At 47.6% G+C, this 25,847-nt stretch overlaps 1 protein-coding gene across 1 annotated transcript in view; it reads right to left on the reverse strand.

Annotated features, from left to right (window-relative positions):
• The window catches only part of DRAP1 (DR1 associated protein 1), a 206,665-nt gene that overhangs the window by 95,561 nt on the left and 85,257 nt on the right, over positions 1-25,847 (reverse strand). The window lies entirely within an intron of this gene.

Here is a 25,847-nt window from a genome sequence, read left to right on the forward strand (position 1 = left end):
AAAACTACATTCAGCCCAGAAGGGAATTTAAGACTAATCCCCATTACAATGGGCGAGTCAACCTTTAGTAGCGAATGTGTGTAGGGGACAGTCTATACTATAATTAATAATCCTCCTGCAGCAGGGCCAGATTTCCCAGGTGGTCTGGCTTCTACATTATAAGAAGTCAAGCCTTTGATAAATACCTTGTTTACAGCTCAGGTCTCTTGAAATGCAGATATCAAAATCACCCACTCAGTATCATATAGTTCAGATTTTATACTGGCGAGGTTCCAGGATAGCATAGTAAAAGACGCTTTTGTGGGGGAACCGTCTCTATGTGCAGTGTACCCTGTTGATTGCTCAATCTGAGAAATTCTTGTGCACATACCCTTCCTGCCCCCACCAGAGCAGTCTAGAATGGGTTCACCCACCCCCAATGATGTCATGATGTCAACACTTTCCTGCCCTGCCTGTGGGCCCACACAGTCAATAATAGGGCCGGACTGGCCATACCGGGCATCAGGTTTATCCCTGGGATGTTGATAGGGTGACAGACAGTTTTGCAGAGGTAGGGGCCGGTTTTGTTACTGGGGTGGTGCTGCAATATCGGCCCCCAGTAACTGAAGCAACAAGCAAGTATCTTCAGCCTCCCGGGCCAGGCAGTGCTTCACCAGGGGCTGCTCCGAGAAAATTGCCAGGGCTGAGTTGGGTTCCCAGTATGGCCCTGGTCAATATTATTAGTTCCCTCACAGCCAATCGACAGGGGTCTATCAGCACAGTGTCCCAGTCAGACATTTAGGTTTAGGCTCGACTCTTCCACTTCTGCAATTGTTCCTGTTACTAAAGGGAGATAATTGTAAAGAGGTCCCGGGTTGTTGAAACCTTCCCATTTAGATGGAGGACACAATCTTAATCTGATAGAGTGGGTGGGCCGTTCCATATGGGAGTGCACAATTCAAGATTGATAGGACCCTCAACCAGTAGCTTATTATTTAGTGTCACAGATATGTAGTCAGATTGTGTGGAACCCAGGTGACAGCACCTAGCGTACACAATATCAGATTTTATTACCAACAAACAATTGTGTGGACCTAATCCAATGTATGACCTTGTTAACTAGGGACTCCGTATCTTCCTGGGCAGCAGGATCAAGTTTCCGGACCTGGATCATGTAGACTACCCTTCTGGAACATGTACCAGCCTCCGTTGGTGTGGCTAAACCAACAGGAGGAAAACAATATAATTCAGATGACTTAGTATGATAAACCAGTCCAGCCCTACTGAAGGCTCGATCAGTCTGTTGGTGTTCATAAGTTAATTATTATTGTCAAGATACTGGGGTATATAAGGTACGCTCCTTGAGGGCTTCAGACCTTGTGTAGACATAGCAGTGAAAGCTGCAACAGATTTAGCAGCAGTGGTAATTGTAGCCTTTGGGTAAAAATGCGAAGCCAGGGCAACAAACTTTGTAGACTGGTCTGCTTCAGAGGGCTTAACATATGAACTAAAATCCCTGATGAAGATGTCCCCGCCCTATAAATACAACTATAGTAAACAGTTGCATTTGAGTGGATTATCGCAAGATCGTCAATTCTTTCGGTTAACTTTATATTTAAGCATTTCATTTTCTGCAGCTCGTGTCTTAAGGAACATAATTCTCCATCTTCAATGAGGACTAGTAGCAGTTATATCAGTTACTACTTGCAGAATTGGACTGGGGGCATGGGGTGTGGACTCCAACAGAGCAAACTTATTGTGCCAGGAAATATATGGAAAGATGGTGATTACGGGAGTAATGGCAAGCACTTGGGCAATGAAGTACAATTGGAATCCACTTTTTTCTTGGAGGTGTTAGGACCTGGAGTAAGTTCACAAGGGCCTCTTCCAACACAACATTTGATGCCTTTTCTAGTTTTCTCTAGCCTAAACAAGTCAGGCACAGCTAAAGGGCCAGTCTTGCCAACTGGAATCACATCTTTAGATTGCAAAATAAGTCTCAATTTCCTCAATGAGCTGGTCGATATCTTCCAGAGTGCAATTTACACCAGCGTTCTTTCATGATTTGTAGGTCGAGCCTAGCGCAGCGTGCGTATGCGCTGCTCTAGGAAAAAGACCTCTTGGAATCACTCGGGTCTTTTTTTTAATAATTTTTTTCCTATTGGGCTTTGCGTGCGAAGACAGCACGCAAATGGGCAAAGGCGGCTGCATGTTCTATTTTCCCCAGGAAATGCATCTACCCACTTCCTACGGCTTGCGGTTACGATCAGTGGCACGCAGTGTGCCATCTGTTTCGGGTCAGATTTCAAAGGTTTTTGGTTTAGCTTTCGCGCGGCCAAGCAAGTTCTTTCTCTCGTTACCTGTCATTATTATTCCCTGAATGTCTCTGTCTATCCAAACATCCCGGTATATTTTCGAATTTCAATTGTTTAATAAATTCATGATGTCTGTACGGCATTTCACGTGTCCACACGTCTTTAACAAGCCAGAGTGATCGAAAAGTGTGTGCGTTAACTAAAACGGCATGCGAGTAAATGTGTTAAACTTGCTAGATGCTTGGCTGGTCTGAGCAATCAGTGTTTTGAAAAGAGCATTCACGTGCCAGTTGATGGGTGGTGCTGTGCTTGCGCTGTGTTACACTCATCCTCTTTATCAATGCGATTTAGGCTTCTTGTACCTGAAGAGGACGCCTTTGTGCTACTAAGTTCTGATCAGATGAGCCACACCCCACCTTTCTTCCTCACGCTCATCCCCATCGGTTTCATAATCGATTCTTCCCCATCATCTTGATGCTACTAGAAACTATCTCACTACAGGTCACGGTGGGACAAGAGATGCACAGCGCCAGCCCACGATCACACCAACATAAGCGGAAGCAGCCAGGAGGCAGCAGCAGAGTAGCTGCAGCAAACTTCTCAGGTGCTCTTCCGCCTCCTGCACCCCCTCGGGAGGGGGCAACCAACAGATGCCCGGCCCCAACCGCAGACCCAGCATGAAGCAGGCACTCACCACAATGGCTTGCAGGCTCTCCCTGTGCAGCTCAGCCTCCGCCATCCTGCAGGAAGCACACACACAGAGTGGTCTGCACAAACACTGCAGTCACCCAGGGAGACCGAGCCGAGGCTCCGGAGCGGCGAGTGGGCTCTGCGCTGCTGTGGGAGTGAGCGGGCTGTGGGGGAGGGGGCCAGCCGCCCGCCCAGCTGCGCTGCTAGCCAGAGCTGGCCACCAAACAGGCCTTGTGTGCACTGATGGCTTCAGCCAGCGTACTCTGCCTCTTGGGGCGAGGGAGGCTCCCGGGAGCTGCAGGCAGCACGAGCCAGGGGTAGGGTGGGGTGCGACAGCCTGTGGTGGAGTGGTGGGGGGAACAGAAGATGGAATTCCGTAGCCAGGGTCTACCTAAGTGGCAAAGGCAGTCTGCGTTTATTTCAGACATGCAGCAACAGCAAGCGGTTGAAGAAAGCAAAGCAGGGCTTGCCTATCTTTCGTGCAGCAGGTGTAGTTCACCCGGGCTAACTGCATTAGCGGTTTCAGTCATAACAGATTATGACTGTCTTTTGCTACACCAATCTTACTGACCAAGGTACGCCCTTGATGTTTTACTTAATCTGCATTCCATACCAGTAGTGTTTCTGTAATTTATATTTTTATGCACCAAACGAGTGTACGTAGTGCCCACAGTAAACAGAGTGGCCTCTAGTAGTCTGTGTGAGTTCAGGCTGTGGCTCGATGTTCATAATGGGGCACAATTGAGAGCTTTGAAGCCGAGACTGAAGACTGTGCAAGTGTCTCACAGTGCTGGTCAGTGGGTCAGACTACATGTTCAGCCAAGATTTGGCCTATTGACTGAGCACACAGAGCGATCATCACATTTATGTGAATATTGAAATGAGCATTTTATGTTAAAGTGTTTAGAGGAGGGACACTGCTGTCAAAATACTGACAGCACCTAATAACAAGCATTGGCATGGCCAATAGGTCTTGCTTTTGGGACCTTATAAGTATTTAGTTATACAGCACAATATCCTTGGTGCAACAACACCAACCGTTGATGGCTAAGCACTTATAAGGTCCCAAAGGCGAGACCTATTTGCTATGCCAATACAGGTTTAAGATTGGGGCTTTACTGGGCTTCAGCGTTGCGATTCCACATTGTTAGTTATTACACCAGGGCTAGTTGTATGAGAACAACGCAAATTTAAAAGCCAGTTCGCAGTGTGGCAAAAAAAGGGAACATCAATCTGAGAGCAGTTGGCAAGAATACAACTGAAAGAGAGAAGACATATGGACTGACTTACCCTGGCTGGGGAGTTATTCAACAATACGCTGGATTGATGTAATGAAAGAGGAAGTGCCTAGCCCTGCCTCTTCCTGTAACTGAAGGGCACAGACAGGCCCACTCTTGGCCTGGGAACATGCTCGGGTTCATTCTGCGTGATAGAGCGCAGTTTCAGGTACAGTCCCCTCCTCCTGACCATTGACTCTGAAGCCTTCTGGGGGATGTTGTCCCACCCCAACAGTTTCAATGACAGCTAATGCTGGAGAAAACTGCACATGCACCGCGGGGGACAGAGCACTTAAGTGCGCAGTTTCGGGCATAGTCCCCTCCTCCTCGCCACAGGCTCTCCGTTTACTGCTGGCGGTTTATAGTTCCACCCCAGCAGTTACAACCCCAGCAAATGTGGGAGAAAACGGCACCCACAAAGCGGGACACACAGAAAGCTTAAGAGCGCAGTTTCAGGCAGAGTCTCCGCCTCCTGGCCACAGGAACTCGGATGACTGCTGGGAGATTTAGTCCCACCCCAGAAGTTACAATGCCAGTGAAGAAAATGGCACCCTCAGCGGCCCTCACCTTTGTGACGAACCGTCCCCTCTCACATAGATGAGATTAGCTGAAAAGCATTTTTTCTTTTTGCATAAATGTTTTTATTAAATATTCAGGCACTGTGCAGCCAAAAAGCAAACACCCAGCCAAAACATGTGCTATCAATACAATTAGACTGAGCGTTAGGCAATCGTGAATTAACGTTATATTCATAAATCAAGTGGTACAAGGAATATTTTAGATTTGAAGAAGCCTGGCCCATCCTTTACCCTCATCTGGCCACCCCACCCCTTTTGTAAACCCAAACTTCAGTGTACGAACCACTGTGAGTACAGCTAAGAGTACACACCAAATATTGATACGTCACTATAAAAAAAGAAAAGAAAGTTTAACCATTCACATCAATTGAATAGACCCAGGGTCGTCCATTGCGGATGGAGTGCTGAGTTTGGCAGACCTCACTCAACTTCGCATAAACGGGTTCGCATTTAGCTTCATATTGTAGATGAGTGCCGTTCATATTGCTCATCAACCGCTCCATAGCAAGGACAGAAAAGAGTGTGTAATACCACTGAGTGGGGGACGGTCAGACCCCTTACAATTATGAGCAACAGTCAACTTTCTAGGCCCCAAGCATTGAAGCAACATATGACACTCGTTTTTTTGCCATAGCCTTCAGTTCTGTGAGAGAACCTCAAGCAGCTCACCAAAAGATGCAGGTCACGATGCACACAATGCAGTGTGGCCGAAGATTCTGGTCACTGAAGGTGCTCAAGGTTGGGGCTACCTGGAGCCTGAAGAGCTTCTTTCAAAGACAACAAGCCTTTGCAACTTCAAAGTGGATGCAGTACTCAGGGGTTCGGTTATTTCAACCGCCAGGAGGACTACTGGCCTTAAACTTGGTGAAAGGGTAGAGCTGGCCTCAGGAGCTGTGGAAAACCACCACCTGTGATGCAGAGCCCACGGTGTCCGGAGGAGCTCTGGATATGCAGACAGGTCGACTTTGTTGCAGTGCCTGCGAATACAGGGGAGTGACTTCTTCACTCCAAGAGAGATTACTTTGGTTGTCCTTGATGCTTCACAGGCCTTGGAAGGTTCCTATATGAGGCACAGACGATGCATCAGACTGGAATGGAGACAAAGTCAGGCCCAAACAAAGTCTAGAGTGCCCAGATGGTAGAAGTGCAATGGTGTCCAATCTGAATCTTATCCCTAGACGAATCTAGGGACCTACACCCAGGTAAGCCTTTAAGTAACCTAGGAAAAGGTTTGGGATGATCCATGGGAGGGTTTGGACGGGGGAGGGGGGGTGGGGGGGGGGGGTTAGTCCCATGTCCTTTGTTCACTTTCACGCCAAAGCGGGAGTCAATGGCTCCTAAGGACTCGTTTGAACTGGACTATGCACAGGGACACCAAATGTGCCCCATATGCAGACATTCTGGTGCTGGCAAGTGCACCCACCCAGCCCTAATACACTAAATACTGTCTGGGTGGTGGTAACAAATCCCTGTGATAGGATGCCTATTGTTCTACCTTCCTCTGTTCGAGCTTGGCTCAGCAGCAGGAGGGCAGAAATGTGTCTCTGGTCAGCAGCAACCATTTTGTGCTGTCCGAGTCCAGAAGGCTGGTACCAGGAACACCGAGAGTCTAACGGAGGACCCTTCCAGTGCTTGGAATCATACCTCCCACAACGTTTACAGTGTGGGGGTATGATTCCAACATGTTTGATACCAAACATGATAGGATTCGTTGCAACAGTTTTCGAGATGGTCATCGCGTGATTACGTGGTGCCCCTCTATACAGTTTATGGCTTCTTCACCGACAACCCAGGAGAATGGACTCCGTAGGCTCCGGCGGTGTCCTGCTCATGCAGGGGCTCCCTCTCACTTAGAACCCAGCACCCTGCCTTGAGGATTGCAAAGGCCTGCTAGAAGGGTAACTTATAGGTTTTAAGTACAGTGACCCTCAGATATAGTAAACCTATATCTTTAGTAAGTGGTGCATGCAAAAAGGCTGCAATGGCAGACCTGTAGTTCCAATTTGAATGATCTCCCATGGGTGGCAAAATACATGCTTCAGCGGTACAAAAGGGGGTGGTGATGGACGGAGCATCTGAATCAATCAAACACTCACACCCAGTCAAAAGATCTGGGTTTAATCCATCACCGTTCTTTAGCCCACTCTGCCACCCCAGTTCATACATGGCTATATGCAAATCAGTCTGACCCTGTGCCTTATGGGAACAGTCCACCCCCAACTGCCAAGCCATGTCTTCCTTGGATCTGAAACAAGCTTCGGAGGACCGGTTTCTGGCATTCCAGCTGTCTTCAGCGCGGCTTGCTTGAATCCAGTGGCAAAGTGAGCAAGGGACTCACGTCTGAGCATACCCTGCCACCCTTATGGCGGCCAAAAGCGGTACAAAAAGGGGGTGGTGATGGACGGAGCATCTGAATCAAACACTCACACCCAGTCAAAAGATCTGGGTTTAATCCATCACCGTTCTTTAGCCTACTCTGCCACCCCAGTTCATACATGGCTATATGCAAATCAGTCTGTAAAGAACGGTGATGGATTAAACCCAGGGTATGCTCAGACGTGAGTCCCTTGCTCACTTTGCCACTGGATTCAAACAAGCCGGGCTGAAGACTGCTGGAATGCCAGAAACCGGTCCTCGGAAGATTGTTTCTGGTCCAGGGAAGACATGGCTTGGCAGTTCGGGCTGGACTGTTCCGATGAGGCACAGGGTCAGACTGATTTGCATATAGCCGTGTCTGAACTGGGGTGGCAGAGTGGGCTAAAGAACAGTGATGGATTAAACCCAGATCATTTGACTGGGTGTGAGTGTTTGATTGATTCAGATGCTCCGTCCATCACCACCCCCCTTTTGTACCACATAATACATGCTTCAGCCCATGGAGGAGCTCTGGGGTACCCAAGACCTGGGTACATGGGTACCATATACTAGGGACTGACAAGGGTACCCCAGCATCCAATATGGGATGTACACAAGTACAAAGCTTACCAATTTAGGAAGAATGCAGATGGACTGGGGTCTTGATTAGCAGGATCCCAGTCAGACTAATCAAAAACAAGCATAGCACCAGGCAAAAAGTGGGGGTACCCATGCAGAAAGATCCTACCTCCCTTCAGTACATGTATCCATAGTCAGTAGCATTTATTTCCTGGTAGCATATACTTCCAGCAAGGCAACCAGAAACTCCAGGCCAGCCAGGGATATCCTTAAGTATTTGGAAATGGCCTGTAGGTGTCCTCCACCCCCACCCTCCCTATCCCTAATGGATTCCCACATTGCAATGAAATCTCTGGTGACTAATGTCTCCAGAAGCCAAACCCGACAACTTCTCTAGAAACTGAGGGAGATTAAGTGTCCAGGGCTGAATAAGGTATGTAAACAGTAGCTAGGCTGATGGGTTGTCCCTCCAAAAACCCAACCAAAATCAATTTCCTGCTGTCTTTGTCCATCTTAGAATGGTGTAACAGGAAGGAAAGATTGTTTGGGGGAAAAACAATCCCCCCACACTGTTAATTGGGGTAGGACGCCTTACAAACCATTGAGGACACACTGTGTTTTAGTTTCACCCGAAGATATGTCATATTATATCCCGGTGCGTATCCCTGATGATCTTTAATAGAGCCACCATTTTGTTATGCAAAGTTAGGCACTTCGTGTTGAGGGTGACTATATAGACCTTTTGCAGTCAAACAATTGAGGCCTAAAGTAAGTGTGTAGTCAATTGAGTGGTGTGTATAGTGTGGTGGAAACCCTACCTGGAACCTATGAACTAAACAATAATGAACCATGAAAAAAAATGAACACTCAAAACCATGGTTAAACAAGCAGTAACCCGGAATGTCGAGAGGACATTAGACTCCCAAAAAAGTTGGCGTATGAAGCCGGTAACCCTCCCATCATTGTCACAGCTTCCAGCAGCCAGGCTGTCTCACACAAGTCAGTTGCAGGTGTGTCTAAAATCAACTGCGCTTCCGCGCCTTCGCCCCCTTTTCAATCGGGCTACTGTCCAATTTCGGCAGACTAGACGTCTCCCCAACCAAGATGGCGGAGGAGCACGGCACACCGGAAGCGAGCGTCTGCCACTCGCAACTACCTCCACGCAGACAGCCCACTAATGGCTGCGGTGGACTGGGGAGGGACTGGCGGATTCTGCCACCGAGTTTGAGTACCGGTGAGTGCAAAATAGGTAATAGTGCAAATACGCAGTAATTTTTTTAAAAAAGGCAATAATTTAAAAGAGGGAAGTGCTTAGGACTATTGATGAGTATACCTTGGAAGTGAACTGTGGGTATTTACCTGCAACTAGCACCTCTTGTGGGTGCCCTCAGCAATGTTCCCTCTAATTTATTTCTTCTCTGTGCGGCAGTGTAAAGTCTATGTGCGCTGCAACCTAAGCTATGTGCGCCAGTAACCAGGCACACGTGTGGGTGCACTGCCAAATATCACTCCAAACTTTTGCATAAAAAAGTGAAAAGATGGTGGATTTCCTCACATGCAGATCCACGTGAACAGTGTTAAAGGCAGGTTTGAAACCATCCCACATAGCAATCGAAACCTTAGCAGCTATGTTGCTACATTTCTTTTCTTAATAGAGCTGGGCTGCGGGGTGATTGTGTGCATTTGTTCAAGTTTTCAGGTTAATTTCAGCTCATGATGGGCGCTGCGATTAATATGAAAACTTTAACAAATGCGCTCTTTGAACAGGAAAAATAAAATTATAATAACGTTATTAAAATTGTACTTTTCGCAGTTTCAGGGCTGGGTTAGGGTAGGGCAGCATCAGGCTTTGGACTAACACATTTTAATGCTAGTGTCTGCATCACCGCATTAAAATGCATTAGTCACGTATTCTAGCGCCCCTCTGACAATACTGCAATTGAGGCACGCTGCCAATGAGGCAGCACCAGCATGCTAAAATTGTCTAACATATGAGAGCATGCAACTGTGCCTTCAAATTTAAAATGCTATGCGTCAGAGATATAATATTCATGAACAGCGCTGAGCAGGCATGCCAGAAATTAACAGATCAATTAGCTGTGCCCCAACCAGCCTTCCTGTGAGTCTACTCTGGGGGTAACAGCCATCACGAGGGCGATCCATGAAGCGGGTCTTGCCTGCTGTTTTCCCACAATCACACCATCCTTTTGGTGACCAGAAGCACACACATGCTTTGAACATTGGACACACCAGCGGGTGGTAGCTTTGTTTTTCCTTTTCGCACCGCCCAGCTGAGAAGTCACATTACCTGAGCCTCTTGCGCAGGATGTTATAGTTTTACAGCCTGCTGGGCCCATTCCTTCCTAAGCCCCCGCATCAGCCTGGACAGAGATTGTTGACAAAACAGTAAACTTCTCAACCCCTGCCGTGCCCTCTGAACATTTGTACTTACCTGAACCGGAGGCACAGTTTGGTCTTATCACTTGATCCCTGGACTTGATTGTCGACAGAGCGGCACACAAGCATTTAAGTGTGACCGGCAGAGGTAGGAGGCGTTTTTAAAAACAAGCTTATAATCCATATTTTCCAGACATTCTGTTTATATGACCTGGGTTTAAAGCAATAATCGTTTATATACTTCAAAACACTTTGTTTTAGAAATAATCTGCTTTGCCACACTTTTCGAATCATCGTTGTTTAACCAGTCTCCCCATCAATTAACCTTGCTTTACCTCTCAAAAAGAAAAAAAAAATTCTTGGAAAATGGATTTTGGGAGATTCAGGTCATTACCCAACCCTTACCTCAGCTACCACCTTCTCCACAAGGATGGGGAGCCGCAGTCTTACTGCTTTGTCACACGGTAACTGCTGCTGAGGGTACATCATTTCAGGGGTCAAAAATTAGGTTTTCAGGGAAAGGGAATGGTATTGGTAATTCCAAGTGCATGTGATTCAGGACCCCAAGAGATAAAAGTAGAGCTTTCATTAGAACACTTTGCATGCTGCATGGAGAAGGGAATTAAAAATCTTTCAGCAATAGAATGAAAATGCACCTCTGCCGGTGTTTTTCCTCTCACTGCCAAACAAATTATGTCCAACAGATTCCCTTTCTTTTCGGACTTCAAGCTCAAACATTTTTTTGTAGTGACTCTGTCTAATCATGTTGATTCTATGTCAGGACCGGAGGCTTCAGATTATGCTATATCTTCCTTCGCTTTATTAACATAAAGACTCCACAGCAGCTTAGGAAAAGATATAATAAGAACAAAAATGCTTTAAACATAAAGCATTAACGTAATGTTCAACAAAAAATAAACAACAACTCCCAAGAGTCTCTTGCGTAACAATAGTCCATAGTCCTTTTACTCTGTCCATCATCACTATATAACCGGACTACTCATCATCTTCCTCCTCCTCTTTCTTCGCTGCTCCCGCAGCCAGATAAGTGCTTTTCTATTTATTACCTTTTCATTGTGATTGATTGTCTTGTGTACGATCTTTTGGGGGACTCCTCGCATGGTTTATTTCCTTACAGAGTCCCCAGTTGCGGGAACGTTCTTCGTTCCTACGCGACTTTATTCCCACTTGTGTGCGGTGTGTACATAGACCGCAAGGGGGCGGCCTGTCGTCTCGCCGACCCGCCGGCGCTCCTCCGCAGTGCGAGGAGCCACGCCGTAGGGTCTGCTTGCGCGGGGGCCGATCCTCGCTTACCCCTCTGACACCTGGTGATCCGGGTCAGTACTTTTGCCCACTTTTGACGCCCTCTGGGGTCTGTATGGCGGTTCTGACCGCGTGAATCGCCTTCGGGCGTGATCTGTGCACCTCTTTACCCGTGTGTGGCCTAGCGCGCTTGAGGGGTACGTAGACCCGGTCCCGGCGAGGAGGGTCTGCGCGCTTGGAGGTTGGTGCAGCCCACCTGCCACGTCAGCTGGCCCAAAACGTGATCGCAGCCGCTTGGCCTGCCCACATTCGAGAACTTTCTCGGTTGCCGCCCTCTTGGGTGCCCCGCATTTGCCCTTGGTTCCGAGATGGAAGGGGAATACGATGAGGAAGCCTGCCCCTATCTGCAGGATGATGAGTTCTATCAGGCGGTAGACAACTCCATCTATCGTTGCATGACGGAGGTGGTAGGGCCCATGGAGGACCGCCTTTCCGCCCGCATCGTGGAGGAGTGCGCAAAGCTGGCAGCGGCGCAGGTGCCTCCGTCCCCCGAACTCCCGGGGACGTCCGGCGGGTTGCCACCCGCTCCGAAGAGACCTCGTGGGGAGGGACCTTCATCAGAGGCCCAAGGCGTGGACAGGGGCGCTTTCGAGCGGCTTCGTGACGCCTTCCTGGCCAAGGCGACGGCGGTGCCCCCTGCACCCTTGGTGGATCCTGGCACTTCGGGCGACGTGTCTACGGCGCCCGCCTCCCCGATCTACGACTCTCCGGACTCGGATGACGACGGGGAGTCGACCCGTTCTTGGCTTCCGACATCTTCAGCGAAGGAGATGCCCCGAGACGAGTCGGGCATGCTGGACCCGGACGAGATCGTCCACCCCCGATCCGCGGCCTGGGCCCCGGGGGAGACGGTGGCGAAGTTTGTCGCGGGCAGGCTGCGCAAGCCCCTAGAAAAGGAGGCGAGGGGTTGCCTGCGTGGGGAATGCCCTCGGCCTACCCTGGAAGGGAAAGTGGCCATGACACCAGAGTTGGACCCCAAGATGGCCACCTTCCTGGCGAAATTCATGAAGGACCCCAGGAAGGGGATCGACCGGTCCTGGCGGGCTTGCCAGGACAAGTTGTTGGATGCGGTCGGGCCCGCCACGAAGATCCTCGATATGGCGGAGGAGGCTCGAGTGAATGGCACTGCCATTTCGCCGGAGGTGCTCTCCAACTGGGCCCAGAGGGTGATCGTATTTTTGGGCAACGCCAACTGTGCCCTGTCCACGGAGAGGCGGCGTTCGCTCCTTATCAAGCTGGATCCGAAGCTGGGGGACCTGGCCTCGTCGGAGGCAGGTGCCGTGGCTCAGGGTGGCCTCTTCGGTGAGCCTTTCATCCGCGAGCTGGGAAAGTTCGTGAATACGTTCACGTCGCTGGACAAGGCTCAGTCCAGCATCAAGAAGGTCTTCCACCAGCGTTTTTCTGGAGGGGCCGGTCGCGGCAGGGGCCGCGCGATCGGCCGTGGTCAGCAGACCAACAACCGAGGACAAGGCTCCGGAAGAGGTCAGTACCAGACCTCAGCCAACTACACCAACTTCTACCCCACGAGGGGACAGCGCTATGGTGGCAGAGGGTTCAAGAAGAATTCCGGACAAGGAAATGCCCCCGGTAAGTGTACTTTGCTTGGATCAAGTTCCGATTGGGGGGCGGCTGGCAAGCTTTTACGGGGAGTGGGAACTGCTCACTGCCGACGCTTGGGTTTTGCAAACTGTAAGAGGTTTCCATATCGAGTTTTACGACCAGCCAACTCAGGCGAGGCCCCCGCGCCCGATGGTTTTTTCAGAATCCGACGCGCGATTGATAGACGAAGAGGTCTCAGACTTGCTGCGCAAGGGAGCCATCCGTCTATCAACGCGCCACCCACATGGGTTCCTCAGCAACGTCTTCCTAGTGGACAAGACGGACGGGGGCAAGAGGCCGGTGATCAATCTCAAAGAGTTCAATGGGTGGTTGGTCTACCGTCACTTCAAGATGGAGGGGATCCACCTCCTTCGAGACGTGCTCCTCCCTCGGGATTGGATGGTACGACTGGATCTCAAGGATGCCTACTTGGTCGTTCCCATCCACCCCCCTCATCGTCGTTTCCTGCAATTCCTGTGGGACGACAAGGTGTTCGAATTCACCGCCATGCCGTTCGGTCTTTCTTCGGCCCCGTGGTGCTTCACGAAGGTCCTCCACCCGGTGGTGGGGTTTCTCAGAAGTCAGGGGGTCCGGATGCTTGTATACTTAGACGACATCCTCCTCATGGGGCAGTGCCCGGAGGTGTTGGCGGGCCAGCTGCGTCAAGCTGTCGGCCTGCTTCAGAGACTAGGGTTCGTCATCAACGGCTCCAAGTCGGTTTTGGTTCCCACTCAGCAGGTCACCTTTTTGGGTTTCGTGGTGGACTCGGTGCAGGCGGTCTTGAGCCTGCCGGGTCGGAAGGTCGCGAAGATTCGCCACCTGCTTCGGCAGACGATCGCAAGAGAGCGTACGTCACTGCGTCATATCGCCAAGGTGGTGGGCCTTCTCTCGTCCTCCATCCAGGCGATTTTCCCGGGCCCGCTGCACTACAGGGCTCTGCAACGCTTGAAGGCGCCGCATCTGCGCCGGGGGATGTGTTACGACCAGTGGGTTCCCCTCACGGACGAAGTGAAGGAGGAAATGTCATGGTGGCTGTCTCACATGGAGGCATGGAATGGGCGAGCGATCTTCGGTTCGGCTCCGGACCTGATCATAGAGTCCGACGCCAGCAGGTCGGGCTGGGGCGCCCGGTGCGGGGATTTTTCCACCGGCGGCGCCTGGTCGTCAGAAGAACAACAATTGCATATCAATTGTTTGGAGCTCCTTGCGGGCTCCTTCGCAGTTCGCTGTTGGACCAAAGACTCGGTCAAGGCCTGTGTCCTGTTACGGATGGACAATATTTCGGCGGTTCGGTATGTGAACCACCTAGGAGGTCCTCGTTCCCGCGCCTTGGCGGATTTAGCGAAGGATTTCTGGGATTATTGCCTGTCTCGTCACATTGCGGTGACGGCGGAGTATCTGCCAGGCCAGTGCAATCAGGTAGCAGGTTGGCACTCTCGACATCTCAGGGACGCCAGCCAGTGGAAACTGGATCCGGAAGTCTTCCGGTGGCTGCACTCCCTTTGGGGTCCCTTCTCGGTGGACCTCTTTGCGTCCCGTCTCGACCACCAGCTGCCGCGGTTTTACAGCTGGAGGCCGGACCCTCTAGCGGAGGCCACGGACGCGTTCTTGCAGGATTGGAGTCGGGAACAGCCGTTCGCGTTTCCCCCGTTCTCCATGATCATGCGAACGGCGGCTCAAATACGCCGCCAGGGTGCGGAACTGGTGTTGGTTACACCGCTGTGGAGGTCTCAAGTATGGTTTCCGGTTCTTCTGGAACTTTCTTGGGATTTTCCAATCCTACTCCCCCAGTTTCCTCTGCTCCTGACGAACCCGGATCAGGAACCTCACCCTCTCGTCGTGCAGAACACTCTCCGCCTCGTGGCGTGGAGGCTCTCAGGAGACGCTGGGCGCTCCCGGTCCTTTCGGGGTCGGCTGAGCACTTGCTCTCCAAAGCATGGGCCGACAGTACGACGAAGCGTTACAGATCCGCTTGGCTTAAGTGGATGCGTTGGTGTTTACGAAGGGATCTGGATCCCGTGGTCGCAGGCCTTGTTCCCGTGCTGAATTTCCTGGCGCATTTGGCCGACAAGGGTCTAACGTATAGGACGATCAATGCTATCCGGTCGGCGATTTCTGCGGGCCATGATAACATCGATGGCCACCCGGTAGGGGAACATCCTTTTGTGTGTCGGCTTCTGCGGGCTGTTCGCCTCGCACTGCCGCCAGAACCCAGGTACTCCGTCCTTTGGGACGTCAATTTGGTTCTGAATTTGTTCCTGTCGTGGCCAGCCAATTCTCATCTGTCTCTTAAGGAGCTGTCGGCGAAGTTAGCCATGTTGTTATGTCTGGTTTCTTGTAGGCGCGTCTCGGACGTGCGCGCGCTGGATGTCTCTGCACGCATTTTTTCCCCGGATGGGGTTACTTTCACCGTGGGCCGGCGTACTAAGACGTCGTCGCGTTCCATTTCTTATCCAGCCTTTACTGACACTCCTAAGTTGTGTGTCGTGCAATGCCTCAAAGCATATGAGGACCTGACCTTGGATCTGCGCCCTCCGGGCAAGCGTCAGTTGTTGATTGCCCTGCGGAAGCCACGCAAAGCTGTCTCCTCCCCTACTATTGCTCGGTGGGTGCGATGGGTCATGCAAGAAGCAGGCATCAATACCTCTCTCTTTGGAGCACACTCCGCCAGGGGGGCCATGGCCTCTAAGGCATTCTCGGTGGGTGCTCGTCTGGAGGACCTCATGCGCGCGGCGGATTGGTCCTCGGATTCCACCTTCAAGAGGTTTTATTTTAAGCCGGTGGTGGATTTGGCTCAGTTGGTGGTAAGTAAGCTTTAAACTAGCATAATCTGAAGCCTCCGGTCCTGACATAGAATCGAAATTTGCCTAGCTTACGTAACGGTAAGTTTCAATTCTATTAAGGACACGGAGGCGAGGATTATCCCACCCGGGCCACAGTGGTGTCTCTACCCACCCGTATGGCAGTAAGTAAAGCGTTTTCCTTTACATTGTCAGTACTGTGTTAATCACTGAATGCTCCTCGCCTTGTTGTCGCATTCCTGGGCCACCTCGCTGACGCCGTTCCTTTTTTGACAGGCAACGACGGTGCTAAGCAGGACCAATGAGGCTCAAGCGTGATCTGCGCGAATAAAGAGGAGGAAGATGATGAGTAGTCCGGTTATATAGTGATGATGGACAGAGTAAAAGGACTATGGACTATTGTTACGCAAGAGACTCTTGGGAGTTGTTGTTTATTTTTTGTTGAACATTACGTTAATGCTTTATGTTTAAAGCATTTTTGTTCTTATTATATCTTTTCCTAAGCTGCTGTGGAGTCTTTATGTTAATAAAGCGAAGGAAGATATAGCATAATCCTCGCCTCCGTGTCCTTAATAGAATTGAAACTTACCGTTACGTAAGCTAGGCAAATTTCGATTCACCTCATGAACTCTAGCTCAGCCATTCTAGTAGCAAGACAATGATTAACCCTCGAAGTTGTCTGCTTTCTTCCTAAAAGCACCACAAATGCAGTGGTCGAAGTGGGCAGGATCGGCAAGGCATGGCGTGCCCCTGCTTCTTTAATTTGATAGAATCCGTACCCATGCTTTTTTATTTAGAACATGCGTCCCAGGATGGCAGAAATAGCCAAGGACCACAGATAAGGCTCGGCGTTCGTGGCAGGGCGGGTAGAGAAGGAAAAGGACTCTGTCTCTTCCTTCTTGCCCAGAGAAGACGGACAGTGTCCACTTCTGCTCTGCCGCTGGCAAAAGCTCTCACTGATATCTGAATAATTAATGTAAAAGCGTCAAGGTAACCATGTTGTTCCTGCTTACATTTCACATGCTTTACTTAAACTTTCATTTCCTACGAGTGTTTGCTTTTTCCATGATTTGGTAACTTTTTTTTTTTAGGCAGCATATTACTCGTGTTTAATGCGTAATTTGAATTGTGTCGCATCCAGGAGTTTATAGCGGGCCACAATTGGGTTGTAGCTGAAGGCAGTGCAAGTTTCTATCAATGGGGCTGTATGGTGCTCAGTGGAGGAGAGGATGTGGCACTATGGTCAGAGTTGCCGAATTTGGAACTGGGGAACCAGGTTCAGCCTTCAAGACCGGTCCACCAGACCACTCTCCTGAGGGGGCACATTCCCTTGCTAGACCTTAGGAGCCCTTCTTGCTTTTTCAAATTTGTTGGAAAATGCACCATTTTTCATCTCTTTTTCAAAATTGTCTTTGGAGGGCAACCCCACCAAACTCTCCGTATAACGGTCAGGCTCGCTCGTCATCGTGCACTCATCAGGAAATGTTACGCCTCACCACTTTCAAATGTCACCAGCCACCACTGACCTGCACTGCTTAACACATTGTGAGGGAGAGTACTGTCACTTTTCAGGAGCAATGCGGTATTCTGGAAAGCGAGTGCCAGCACTTCTATACTGCTATTTTAAGGACTGATTGCACAAGAGGGTACCGTAAAGACACCTGGTTGCAATAGGATGGTGTCCTTTTTATTTGCATTAACCTAAAAGTATGAAAACGGCAATTAGATGCACACAGAATGCAACTGGTTAATACGCTTTATTTTTTGCGTCATATCACATTTGTCTCACGTCAACATCCACTCAATCATATTTAAGGAACTATCATCCACCTACATGCTTCCGTAACGTTTTATATTCATCCTAATGCAAAACTTTTCTTGGCAAGGATACAACAAATAAAAATGTTAATAAAAATCAACAAAGTAAAATATTACATTTTCTAATAAAACTGTGAAATCGCCGCACAGACGTTGCCTACACAACAGTCCTGTGGTATAACGCCTACTAGAGACACAAAGATCTGAAGCCGAAATTTTGGCCTCAGCCTTTCCTGCAGTGGTAGATGAAAATGACGGCCACTGACTACCGTCACCATATATTCATGCTCCTGGAGATAGTTAATCTTCTAAGTGTAGCTTATAACGACGTATTACCATTTAAGTTACTTTGCAATTTGGTAAACCAAATCGGAATTGTAAAATCCTTAACTGAGGGGACGGACAAACCTTGCCATGTACTTTGAAATTAATGCATAGTTCATGTGACTTTAAATTGCTCCCATCCCCTTGGAATAGACTCGAGGGTGCTCTATCAGCTGTGTTAGGATCAGGCAGCATAAAATATAAAAGTTCAGCTATTGTGGGTTTAATGCGAGCCTGTGCTGGTAACCATCACACAAAGCAGGATAAAAACCTACGAAGGGGGATTGGTAAACAATTAATAGTTTAATCAAGACCCGCACAAGCTCATCTGATGATCATAAACGTGTCAAACTTAATATTTGCCAGCAACTGACAATGTCATATTTGAAAACTGTAACGTTGGTTACATTGTAGGTGGGTTTAGTGATGGAGTAAGAAAAGGGTTAGAAACCAATAATTAACTTTGGGCAGAGGCATGGTTATCGAAACGGACGGTATTTTTGATTAAAGGTCGCAAAAAGAAATAGGGCAATCCGATATAGCCAGTGTAGCTCGGTTGTAATAACTGCCCCAGAAAAGCCAACAGAAAGGAAAAAATCACTTTAAGGGCGATTAGAATAATCCAAACTACTGCTGTATTTTTATTAAGGCAGCAGCATAACTCCTAAATTAAAAAAATAATACAAAGGACATTTTTCTAAGTCACATTTACTTGGTACAGGCCCCTGATTCTACAAAACAGGAGCACACGTGCGGTATTTCTCTCCGAGGAAGACGGCATCCGCTAGTGAAGGACAGGAATACACTTCCACCTACAGCCATCTCCACGGCTAGGAGCTCCAGCCGGCTTTGAGCTCCTTCTTGGGGACAAGTTTGTGTGCACTACCTAACCGCTCTCTATGCATGCCCTGACTATTGTGGTGAAAGCTTACAAACACAGCGTGTGCTTTTAAGTGATTCTAAAGGCACACGCTGTGTTTGGTGCTGCATTTCTTTTGTTTTCTAAAGTGTGGCTGCGGGCAGATTTGGGCTTCCCACAGCCGCACTCTAGAAAACAAAAGTCATTTAGCAAGAGGGAGTACTTGCTAAATACAGCGGCGGCGCGAATACTCTTGGTGATGTGTGCGCGCCACAGACACAGCACTGCGCGCTCCAGGGCACGGAGGTGCGTGGGCGCGCAGGCGCGCGGCTTCGTGGGAACACAGGCCCTCAGTTTCCACTAACTACCATTTGGCCAACTGAGCTCTGCACCCAGCAGCCCCAGTGCCGCTGGTGGTGCAGTACTTGCCCTAAACTTAACCCTGCCCAGTGTTGGTCTATATTCCCAAAGATTGGAAGAGTAAGTCATGTACTTACCTGTTAATGCATAGAACCGTTTTCCTTCCATAGTATTGCATTTCTCCTATTGCATTTAAAACTATCTTTCACAACTGCTAAGTTCTACTGTTTCTGATTGACAATACAACAGGATTTCTATTACTGTAAAGCATTTTAGTGCCTTGCAAGACAATACCTAGAGCATTCTGAATAGTATTACTACTCTTAAAACAGTTTAACTGCAACGGAGTTCTTCTTGGTTACCAAATAAAATACAGTAACAACTTTTTATGTAAAAACAATTGATCTTGGATTCAGTCTTTGAGTGTGTGTAATCATTTCTTGCCTGAGTATGTACAACAAAAGCTTAACACAGACCTCTGATGAGCCTAACTGATTTGGCCACACTACCACAAATAGAGCTTTTAGTATTATCTACTTAAACCTCTAAAAGGCTCTTGGGATCCACTGCACTCTGTGCACGCCATACCTTAATTTGGTATAGTATATACAGAGTCAGATTCCTACAGTCAAGTTGTAATTGTTTTTTGGTGAACCTCAAAGACCAGAAAATGTTACACACCCATGTATAAATTTTGTCTGACCAAATTACATTAGACATGTCCGTGAGCGTGGAACACATTTGCTGCAAGCTAGCACAGAAAAGATGAGAAAAACAAGTAGTGGCAAAGCTAATAGGTCTTGTCTTTGGGACCCATTGTATTTGTCTATGATTTAGTCATGATGCACAACATCTGTGATGCTATGCAGCATGGCTAAAAACATAAAACAAAAAGTCCTACAGGACTGGCTGCATCATTTTGTAGGCATGCACACCAAGCATGTGCATGGCTGCAACATGAAGACCCTTATTGTATTTTTGTTTACCGATGCGAGTTGGATCGGTAAACAAAAAAAATACAAAAAGAGTAGCAGTTGGAGAAGCAACTTGAATTGAGGAATCAACTTGGGTGGGGTAAACAACACAGGTGGGGAAGCAACAGGGACAGAATTATAGAAGAATGCAATAAGGGCATGCACATCATGGAAGGGGAGGACAGGGCAAAATGAGGACATAAGAGATGCAAAAGTGCTTGAGTGAGCAGTAAAACACATCCACTCTTTTTGAGTGCCTAAATAAAACAAGCATTTGCAATGCAATAGGTCTCGCATTTGCGAGAGTTTAAGATATTGGCCTTGTAAATGACAATGGCTTTCATTTATGTTTTAAAAACAAACACGTAAATAAATGGCATTGCCATTTACAATGCCAATAGCTCAAACTCTCACAACTGCGAGACCTATTGTTTTGCAAATGCTTGTTTATTGATGTCTTTTATAATGTTTCTTAATTATTCTTCTTGCTTTCTTAGGCTTTTACATTTCTTATGCTGTGCAAACATTAGATATGTTGGCAGAGCTGCTATTATTCCATAACTAATACATCATTCTTGTATTATTGTTATTATTATTACTAATATTATTATAAGTAGTAGCAGCCATTTATCTCCCCTGCCTTGACCAATTATGGGAATACCTGTCAAGTTTCCAATTGATACAGAGACAGCAGCCTGTGCTCTAGCAGATTGAACGCTTAATTTCTACCTAAAGAAAAGTGCAAGCAAATGTAGTAGACATGTCGTTCCTTTCAATCAAAACACTTGTTCTACATTGTATTTGTAAATAAAATGTTTCCATGACATGGACATCAATTGTAAAAGGAAAGAGAAGAGGTCTGTTTTACACTTTTTACTCGTGTCCTTCAAAAGATATTTAAACATGTAAGAAAATGGATATGAAAAATGATATATAGTGTATGATTGAAGAAAACAAAATAATTATCTCTAGAGGCTGAAAAAATTCCCCACCGTGGTTAAAAGCAATCATCACTATGCAAAGGAAATATTCAGATTTGATCATATTTCATGATAATCGAAAATCATGCTATTTAGTTTGCCTTTGGAGCTGTAAAGGCACGGTTGAATATTTGCTTCAATGGTACACGCCACCTTTGTTTTCATTCTCCCCAGGCAGCAAAGGAATGGCACATTCCGGCGACATCCGCCTGCCAAAGAAGGAAGTGGCTTATTGTTCGAGTTCAGATAGAGTTTCGAGATAAAATTTAGTTTGCCAATGAGAGCAGCTTTTCGGTGCTGAACACATGATGCGATGATAGATAGCGAAAGGACAGCTCGAAACCGGAAAAGGATTACATGTTTTCAAAGGTCTTATGACCGGACTTGAGAACAAAGCAAACTTTGTGAAAACATCAAGAGGGCATTACGCGTCTCTCTACCTCATTGCGCCAGCTCCGGGCTCCTCTTGAATTACTCGACCCTAAGCTAACATGTTCTGTTTCTCATGCTGTGACTGCTGTACCACTTTGAGTGCCGAGGAGGTGAGCTCCCACAAGCTTCTTTGTCCATGATCGAAACCATAAAACAAGATGTGCGCACGCACTCATGAAAACGAAACTAAGCGTGGGGGCGGGACTTCCGTCTTGTGCGCGAATCAGCACCCACGGAGTTCCTGGCCCGAGTAGCAGTAGTGACGCGGGGCTCCCATGCCCGAGGGAGAGCCCCGCGGAGGCTACAGAACACCGGATTGCCGGTAAGTGGGACTGTATTCGGGAGCGGGGGGGGGGGGGGGGGGGGGGGGAGCGCGTGTGTCGATGCGACAACGGGGGTGGGTTTTCTGTATGTATGGGTGCTTGCATGGGTGCTCGTGTGTGTGTCTGTGTGTGCATGTCTGTATGTGTGTGTGTGCAGGGGGCGGCATCGTGTGTATGTGCGCGCGCGCCTGTGTGAGTGCAGGGGGTGGGGGCTGGCTGTGTGTGTGTGCGCCGTGTTTGCATGCAAGCCAAGCGAAAGCAGGGGCTGTGTGTACGTGTCGGCGCAAGCGCGTCTGAGAGGCGCGCTCCCGCGGTGAAAACTGGAAAGGAAAAGCGCGTGGCACATTGCTGTCCACATTCCCAAATACGGGTAACATTAGTTGTCTTGCTGACAGCATTCAAAGCTTTCGCATTGAATGCTAGGTCAGCTCGACCTAAAGAGAAAAGTAGCACCTGAAAAGTGAGCAGTAGATGGACACAAGAAATGGTCGATACTCCAGGGGAAGGACAAATACAAGATGAGGAAGTGTAAAACCCACACAAGCTGATGAATAAGATGCAACTAAATGAGAGTGACAATAAAGGCAGCCAATGGCAATCAATGAGCGGGCTCTAAGATCAGCGTAAGGTGACAAAATGTTATTGGCAATGCCAAACGGCATCCCTGCATTGTTAAGGAAAGGAATGGATTCAGAACAAACTACATTTTTTTGTGTAATTTTTATTAATAACCGTGTATGGTATATTACAGTATATACACCAAACCCCTTCTTCCTATTACAAGCAAATGAAGCAGATTGGCATGGCCAAATCATGTTAGAAAGATAGGAGCCAAAATAGGATTGGAGCTTGCCGAGGCAGTCAGAAAAAATCAAAGCTGCAATGAAAGACCAGCATACTTTCTGGTCCTGAAAAGTTCAGTGTCAGATTAAACACGATAATGCCACGGGACTATCACTAAAACTGTTTTCATTGTCAAACAGCAAAGCAAAAGCTGGGCATTTAAGCGAAGCAATGTATTTACTACGGGCGACAAAACTCCACTAGTCAGATGGCCCTAGGCTAAAATAATACACCATTATGAGAAACTCAACGAGTTTACCAGCACTCTCCCTAGGAATCATTTTAAAACAGTTTAAAGCTATTAAGGTAATAATATTAATTATGCCCCGCTCAATTGAACCTTAAAAGAGAGAGTCGTGCATGATTAATGTAACAGATATGCTGCCATTTAGTAAAATTACTAATCTTTAATAATGTTGGGCTTTAGATGGCCACATACTATTCAGCCGCATGTGTGTCTTGGTACAACCAACGTGTGGCTCAAGGAAAGAATGTCGCCTCTCGACGAAGCATGCCATGGTGCGCCCAGGAAAATAAACGCGTCTCCTCCTGGAAAAAGAGATGTCAAGGCAGAATGGGGTATTAAATGCGACACAGAGCATGAAGGGGTCTGGGGAATTTTAGCTAAGGGGGGGAAGCACACGAGCCATCAGGAGTTCAGGAGGGAGGTGGGTTAAGTGGGAAAGCAGACGAGAGGGTACACAACTTGGGCGGAAATCGTAAAGGACAGCAACACAGATTGTTGGGCAGGGGGTATGTTGGGGGACGCACACGAGGGAGAGAACTGTAAAAACATATGCACTCGTGGAGTCCTACAGAGGAATATGGGAGGAGCGCGACAAGTAAAATAAACATTGGGGGACTACGAATGTTTAAACATAGGCTGTTTTAACTGAAACGGCGCCCTTTTACAGGGGAGTGGGAGAGAAAGGGAGTTAGAAGGTCCACTCTTCATGAATAATTAGCTTTTTCACCTCGCTTTTCTCAGTCATCACAGGCAAAATCCCTCCAAGCAGCTGCCTTATGAAATAGTGCAAGGGGAGGCCCTTAATGAGCTGAATGTGTCCCCAGCTGGAGACAAATGTATGCAAATGAGAGGCACATACAAATATGCGAGGACACACACATTTGCAATTCCGATGAGCAGCTTTGATAAAAAGGTAACAAAAGTCACCTTTTACCCATCAGTTTGTTTCGCATTGACTTACTAATGAGCAAACCTAGCTGCCATTACAAAAAGAATCTAGAGTAAATGCATTGACAGCTTTCTTTTAGAGCACACAATTAATACTAAAAACAACTAAATCAGTCCACTAACCTTGGGGTCTGGGCCGGAGTAGCATGCCAATCGCTAAGGAGCGTCAATGCCTTGTCAGAGGGTAGCAAGTGCAATACAAATGTCGTTACAACACAGGGGATTGAAATTACAAGTCTCTTATAGACTACAAACTGTAATTTAAAAGCAAGCCCCATTTGAAACATTTCCGACTGTACAGTACCGCCCTGCCACAATGCAACATGTCAGGGTCAACATTATACTGATCACCTTTAAATCCTTGGGCTATGCCTTGGAGTCTCTCTACAAGCAGCTGATGTGACAGTATTGTCTTAAGGCCGCCGATAGACAGGGAAGAACGATCAGGAAGCGAAACCCAGCCTAGTCTGGCAGCACCAACAACCATCAAAATGTAGGAAAGACAAGACTATCAATGCAGACAGGCAAACTTGTTGGCTGCCTTTGAATAGCAGCGAAGCAAATACAGACAGACAGGCTGTTTTCCTAAACAATTTTTGAAACTAGGCAAAAATCGCCCAGCCATCTTTAATTGGCAAAATAATAAATGTTTCAGAAACAGTCTGCCCGTCTGCATTTGCTTCAAATCACGATGTTACCGGAAGCCCATGCACGTCATCGCTATGCAGTTATCCACATGGCACTGTAGTCCCATCAAATAGTAACAAATTGAAGGTAGCTTTGATGTTTGAAATAAAGCATGCACAACGTGTTTGGAAAAAACAGTATTATTTACTTTACACACTATTTCTGGAAGTCATTTTCTGCACTCATTCCCGTATAGGCTGTTTTACTGACTTCAAATACATATACAGCTCATGTATTACTTTGCCAATGAAAGATGGCCGGACGATTTTCCCTAGTTTCTTGAATCGTTTTGGATAGACTGGCAAGAATGAACAGGAAGCAAGACCCAGCCTAGTCCGGCAGCACCACTAACTATTGAAATGAAGTAAGGACAAGACTATCAACACAGACAGGCAAACTTGTTGGGCGCCTCTAGCAAAGAAGCACATCAAAGCTACGTTCAATGTGTTACTATTCGATGGGACTACGGTGCCATATGAATAACTACAATGCAAGAATGTGCATAGGCCTCCGGTCGCAACACAGTGCCCGCTTCACAGCTGCCACGCTTTATGAAACATGAAGCGGGGCGGCCGTGAAGAGGGAGCCATGCTGATAAAAGAAAGGCATAACACAACAACTAAAAGGAGGAACAAAGAGGAAGGATTAATCACTAGCAAGCAAGGATTTCCGAAAGACACTGAAACAAACAAATGAAAAGCGGGTGGGATGTCTTGAAGCTTACAAGAGAAGTATATACTGAAGTATATACAAGAGGTTTCGAATGCTCGACCTAAAAAGTCTGAACTGGAGGAAATTCCAAATTAAGTAGGGTTCTTGAGAAGGTTTCTAAAAATGGGGGAACATAGAATATGGTCTTTGAAGGTGGTTATAGAACACGAGCCAGGATCCTTTCATGTAATCCAGGCAAAAATGTAGGACTGGCCGTGTTTTTATCAAAGTAATAGAACTTAATAAGGAACCAGAGGTCCGATTTTCACTACTAATCCTATATCACAAAGTAGCTTTAATTGATTTGCGTGTGGTGTGGGGAAATCATAAAATGTTTACATTTTCATTAAGTAGGATATCATCAGCTGTACCTCTCAGTAGGTATGTTAGTTTTTAGGATTGCGGCAAAGTTTTATTGCTTATTTCATTTAAAAAAATCATTTATAGC

The sequence above is a fragment of the Lissotriton vulgaris genome, chromosome 9 (assembly GCF_964263255.1).
Source record: "Lissotriton vulgaris chromosome 9, aLisVul1.2, whole genome shotgun sequence".
Classification (NCBI taxonomy): Eukaryota; Metazoa; Chordata; class Amphibia; order Caudata; family Salamandridae; genus Lissotriton; species Lissotriton vulgaris.